A 6,994-nucleotide genomic window follows, 5' to 3' on the forward strand; every position below is an offset into this window, starting at 1 on the left:
AACCCTAGCAATTCGGTCCTACCGATAGGGATCTCGGTCTCACCGAGATGGGATTGCAAACTCTCTGTTTCCCTTTCGTAACTTTTCGGTCTCACCGAAAGAGCGAATCGGTCCCACCGAGATTGCAATGTAAACTCTCTGTTTCCTTTTTGTAACTTTTCGGTCTCACCGAAAGAGAAAATCAGTCCCACCGAGTTTGCCTGACCAACTCTCTGGTTAGCCTATTACCAAAATCGGTCTCACCAAGTTTGTGTAATCGGTCTCACCGAGATTACGTTATGCCCAAACCCTAACAGAATCGGTCCTACCGAGTTGCATGTCAGTCCCACCGAAAATCACTAACGGTCACTAGGTTTACTATTTCGGTCCGACCGAGTTTTCTGATTCGGTCCCACCGAGATTGGTAAATTGTGTGTAACGGTTGGATTTCGTGTGGAGGCTATAAATACCCCTCCACCTCCTCTTCATTCGAAGAGAGAGCCATCAGAACACATACATCATTCCTACTCATATGTTCTGAGAGAGAACCACCTACTCATGTGTTGAGACCAAGATATTCCATTCCTACCATATGAATCTTGATCTCTAGCCTTCCCCAAGTTGCTTTCCACTCAAACCTTCTTTCCACCAGATCCAAATCCTTGAGAGAGAGTTGAGTGTTGGGGAGACTATCATTTGAAGCACAAGAGCAAGGAGTTCATCATCTACACACCATTTGTTACTTCTTGGTGAGTGGTGTCTCCTAGATTGGCTAGGTGTTACTTGGGAGCCTCCGACAAGATTGTGGAGTTGAACCAAGGAGTTTGTAAGGGCAAGGAGATCGCCTACTTCATGAAGATCTACCGCTAGTGAGGCAAGTCCTTCGTGGGCGATGGCCATGGTGGGATAGACAAGGTTGCTTCTTCATGGACCCTTCGTGGGTTGAGCCCTCCGTGGACTCGCGCGACCGTTACCCTTCGTGGGTTGAAGTCTCCATCAACGTGGATGTAGGATAGCACCACCTATCCGAACCACGGGAAAAACATCCGTGTCTCCAATAGCGTTTGAATTCTCCAAACCCTTCCCTTTATATTCTTGCAAGTTGCATGCTTTACTTTCCGCTGCTAATATACTCTTTGCATGCTTGCTTGATTTGTGTGATGATTGCTTGACTAGTCCTAAGATAGATAAAATCTGCCAAGAACTAAAATTGGGAAAAAGTTAAATTTTTATTTGGTCAAGTAGTCTAATCAACCCCCCTCTAGACATACTTTCGATCCTACAAGTGGTATCAGAGCTTTGGTCTCCATTTGCTTTGATCTCCATAGCTTTTGGTGGTCATAGCCTTGGTTTCACAACCTAGGAGAGTATGGCGTCTAGCGAGGGAAATTATCACCGTAGAGGTCCTTACTTTGATGGTACTAATTTTGCTAGTTGGAAGCATAAAATGAAAATGCATATTCTTGGACATAACCCCGCCGTTTGGGCTATTGTGTGTGTTGGCTTGCAAGGTGACTTCTTTGATGGGAGAGAACCAAACCGTGAAGCTACCGTGGATGAGTTGAAGATGTTGCAATACAAAGCTCAAGCTTGTGATATTCTCTTCAACGGATTGTGCCCCGAAGAATTCAACAAAATCAGCCGTCTTGAGAATGCAAAGGAAATTTGGGACACTTTGATTGATATGCACGAAGGTACCGACTCCGTCAAGGAATCCAAGTTGGATGTGCTTCAAAGTCAACTTGACAAGTTCAAAGTGAAGGATGGTGAAGGTGTCGCTGAAATGTACTCTAGGCTTGCTCTCATCACAAATGAGATTGCCGGCTTAGGAACTGAAGAGATGACCGATAGATTCATCATCAAGAAGATTCTAAGAGCCCTGGATGGAAAATATGATACCGTATGCACATTGATCCAAATGATACCCAATTACAAAGATCTCAAGCCAACGGAGGTGATTGGAAGAATTGTTGCTCATGAGATGTCACTTAAGGATAAAGAGGAACTTCACAACAAATCAAGTGGTGCCTACAAAGCCTAATGTGAAGCCCCTACATCATCAAGTGAGAAACAAAACTTCAATGAAGAATTGAGCTTAATGGTGAAGAACTTCAACAAGTTCTACAAGAGTAGAAGCAAAGATAGAAGCTTCAAGTCAAGGTCCTACAATGACAAAAGATCTTCTAGTCGAGAGCGAAACTGCTACAATTGTGGAAGACCCGGACACTATTCCAATGAGTGTACGGCTCCCTACAAGAGAAGAGAAGATTCTCCAAAAAGAAGAAGCAAAGAATCACCACCAAGAGAGAGAAGGAGTAGAGATGATCGTTATGAACGGAGATACTCACGGAGAAGCAAGGATTCGGAAAGGAAAGAAAAATCATCAAGGAGCTACACAAAACGAAGACATCAAGCTCATGTTGGTGAATGGGTATCCGGCTCCGACTCCGACAGCCACTCCGAGAGAAGTTATCACTCCGACTCCGAAGATACTCAAGATGAAGGTGTTGCCGGTCTAGCACTTGTGTCAACCAACTCCTATGACATATTTGACTCACCAAATGAAGGAATTGGAAGATGCTTGGCCAAAAGTCCTAAGGTAACACACCCCGAGTATGTTGATTTTAATAGTGATGGAGATGACTTGTTAGGTGATGATGATTTGCTTGTTGACAACTCTAGTGATGAATACTATGATGAAACGTCAATTAATCATGCTAATCAAGATAAAACGAATGACAATGATAAGGAGAAGATTGAGGCTCTAACTAAAGAACTAAAAACTCTTAAGTTAGCTCATGAAACTATCTTCGAAGATCATCGAGAACTTTTAAAAGCTCATGAGAAGTTACGCTTTGAAAAGCTCAATCTTGAGCAAGAGCATGAGTTTTTAAAGGCAATCAATGATGATCTCCGCAAGAAAAGTTCTTCTTATATTGCCAAGCATTTACTCTTATCCACTTACATGCCTCAAGTCAAGTCTAGTAACAAGAACAAGAAAGATTCTTCCTCTAGTAGTAACAATGATCATGCTAAATCCAATACTGTTGCTTCTAGTAGTTCTCTTGATTCCACTAATGATTCTCTTAGCCAAGTTACACTTGAGCAAGAAAATAGCTTATTGAAGGGAATTATAGAGAAAGGAGTGTACAAAAGTCTTGCCGGGAGTAAGCAATTCGAGGAAATTGTGCGCAAGCAAGGAATGCACCGGAAGAATCAAGGTGTTGGTTTTGAACGAAAGTTCAATGCCAATGGAGTTGAGTGGGAAGAAGATCAATACCCCAAGACAAAGTTTGTTCCTCAACAAGAGAAGTATGACACTTCCTTCAAGGGGACACAAGCTCAAGATGATCTTCCACCACAAGACTACAAGCAAAAATGCAAGGACAAGCTTCAAGAGGAAATTGATGCATTTGAAGAAGCTCCTAAGACCTTAGTCAAGTGGATTCCCAAGACTACTTCAAGTTCCACTTCGTCAAGTACGACTACAACTCCAAGGATTCCCATCAAGATGGTGTGGATCCAAAAGAAGAAGAACTAGAGAGTTCTTGAGGGTGACTCCGCCAACATACTTCACTCTTTTTCATTTTGGCAAGAACAAGTGCAATCAACTTCCACATCTTGCACTAGTTCAAGGAGTCACAAACCCTCTTATTGGTAAGACAAGGGACAAGGTTGTTGGGTAACGTAGCAGAAATTCAAAATTTTCCTACGTGTCACCAAGATCTATCTATGGAGAAACCAGCAACGAGGGGAAGGAGAGTGAATCTACATACCCTTGTAGATCGCTAAGCGGAAGCGTTCAAGAGAACGGGGTTGATGGAGTCGTACTCATCGTGATTCAGATCACCGATGATCCTAGTGCCGAACGGACGGCACCTCCGTGTTCAACACACGTACAGCCCGGTGACGTCTCCCACGCCTTGATCCAGCAAGGAGAGAGGGAGAGGTTGAGGAAGACTCCATCCAGCAGCAGCACAACGGCGTGGTGGTGATGGAGGAGCGTGGCAATCCTGCAGGGCTTTGCCAAGCACCTACGGGAGAGGAGGAGGTGTCACGGGAGGGAGGGAGGCGCCAGGGACTCAGGTATGGATGCCCTCCCTCCCCTACACTATATATAGGGGCAAGGGATAGAGGGGAGGCGCAGCCTTGCCCCTTCCTCCAAGGAAGGGGTGCGGCCAAGAGGGGGGGAGGAGTCCATCCTCCCCAAGGCACCTCGGAGGTGCCTTCCCCCTTGAGGACTCTTCCCTCCCCAAGTTTCCTTGGCGCATGGGCCTCTTGGGGCTGGTGCCCTTGGCCCATATAGGCCAAGGCGCACCCCCTACTGCCCATGTGGCCCCCCGGGGCAGGTGGACCCCCCCGGTGGACCCCCGGATCCCTTTCGGCACTCCCGGTACAATACCGATAAAGTGCGAAACTTTTCCGGCGACCAAAACAGGACTTCCCATATATAAATCTTAACCTCCGGACCATTCCGGAACTCCTCGTGACGTCCGGGATCTCATCCGGGACTCTGAACAACATTCGGTAACCACATAAAATCTTCCTTTATAACCCTAGCGTCATCGAACCTTAAGTGTATAGACCCTACGGGTTCGGGAGACATGCAGACATGACCGAGACGTTCTCCGGTCAATAACCAACAGCAGGATCTGGATACCCATGTTGGCTCCCACATGTTCCACGATGATCTCATCGGATGAACCACGATGTCAAGGACTCAATCGATCCCGTATTCAATTCCCTTTGTCTAGCGGTATTTTACTTGCCCGAGATTCGATCGTCGGTATCCCGATACCTTGTTCAATCTCGTTACCGGCTAGTCTCTTTACTCGTTCCGTAACACATCATCCCGTGATCAACCCCTTGGTCACATTGTGCACATTATGATGATGTCCTACCGAGTGGGCCCAGAGATACCTCTCCGTTTACACGGAGTGACAAATCCCAGTCTCGATTCGTGCCAACCCAACAGACACTTTCGGAGATACCTGTAATGCACCTTTATAGCCACCCAGTTACGTTGTGACGTTTGATACACCCAAAGCATTCTTACGGTATCCGGAGTTGCACAATCTCATGGTCTAAGGAAAAGATACTTGACATTAGAAAAGCTTTAGCATACGAACTACACGATCTTTGTGCTAGGCTTAGGATTGGGTCTTGTCCATCACATCATTCTCCTAATGATGTGATCCCGTTATCAATGACATCCAATGTCCATAGCCAGGAAACCATGACCATCTGTTGATCACAACGAGCTAGTCAACTAGAGGCTCACTAGGGACATAATGTGGTCTATGTATTCACACGTGTATTATGATTTCCGGATAATACAGTTATAGCATGAATAAAAGACTATTATCATGAACAAATAAATATAATAATAAAACTTTTATTATTGCCTCTAGGGCATATTTCCAACAGTCTCCCACTTGCACTAGAGTCAATAATCTAGTTCACATCGATATGTGATTAACACTAAAGGTCACATCCCCATGTGACTAACACCCAAAGAGTTCTGGGTTTGATCATGTTATGCTTGTGAGAGAGGTTATAGTCAACGGGTCTGAACCTTTCAGATCCGTGTGTGCTATACAAATCTCTATGTCATCTCCTAGATGCAGCTACCACGCTCTATTTGGAGCCATTTCAAATGGTTGCTCCACTATACGTATCCGGTTTGCTACTTAGAGTCATTCGGATAGGTGTTAAAGCTTGCATCAACGTAAACCTTTACGCCGAACTCTTTATCACCTCTATAATCAAGAAACATATCCTTATTCCTCTAAGGATAACTTTGACCGATATCTGATGATCCACTCCTTGATCACCTTTGTACTCTCTTGCCAGACATGTGGCAAGGCACACATCAGGTGCGGTACTTAGCATAGCATACTGTAGAGCCTACGTCTAAAGCATAGGGGACGACCTTCGTCCTTTCTCTCTTTTCTGCCGACGTCGAGCTTTAAGTCTTAACTTCGTACCTTACAACTCAGGCAAGAACTTCTTCTTTGACTGATCCATCTTGAACACCTTCAAGATCATGTCAAGGTATGTGCTCATTTGAAAGTATTATTAAGCATTTTGATCTATCCTTATAGATCTTGATGCTCAATGTTCAAGTAGCTTAATCCAGGTTTTCTATTGAAAAACACCTTTCAAATAACCCTATATGCTTTCTAGAAAATCATTTCTAATCATCAACATGTCAACAACATATACTCATCAGCAATTCTATAGTGCTCCCACTCACTTCTTTGGAAATACAAGTTTCTCATGAACTTTGTATAAACCCAAAATCTTTGATCATCTCATCAAAGCGCACATTCCAACTCCAAGATGCTTACTCCAGTCCTTAGAAGGATTGCTGGAGCTAGCATACCTTTTAGCATCCTTAGGATCGACAAAACCTTTCTGATTGTATTACATACAACCTTTCCTTACGAAAACTGGTAAGGAAACTCATTTTGACATCCATCTGCCAGATTTCATAAATGCAGCTAATGCTAACATGAATCCGACGGACTTAAGCATCGCTACGGATGAGAAAATCTCATCGTAGTCAACTCCTTGAACTTGTGAAAAAACTCTTCACCACAAGTCAAGCTTCATAGACGGTGACATTACCATCCACGTCCGCTTCTTAAAAGATCCATTTATCTCAATGGCTTGCCGATCATTGGGCAAGTCCACCAAAGTCCATGCTTTGTTCTGATACATGGATCCTATCTCGGATTTCATAGTTTCTTAACCATTTATCGGAATTTGGGCCCACCATCGCTTCTCCATAGCTCGTAGGTTCATTGTTGTCTAGCAACATGACCTTCAAGACAGGATTACTGTACCACTCTAAAGTAGTACGTATCCTTGTCACCCTACGAGGTACGGCAGTGACTTGATCCGAAACTTCATGATCACTATCATAAGCTTCTACTTCAATTGGTGTAGGTGCCACATGAACAACTTCCTGTGCCCTGATACACACTGGTTGAAGTGATGGTTCAATAACCAT

Source organism: Triticum dicoccoides, chromosome 1A (assembly GCF_002162155.2).
Source record: "Triticum dicoccoides isolate Atlit2015 ecotype Zavitan chromosome 1A, WEW_v2.0, whole genome shotgun sequence".
In the NCBI taxonomy this organism is placed as follows: domain Eukaryota; kingdom Viridiplantae; phylum Streptophyta; class Magnoliopsida; order Poales; family Poaceae; genus Triticum; species Triticum dicoccoides.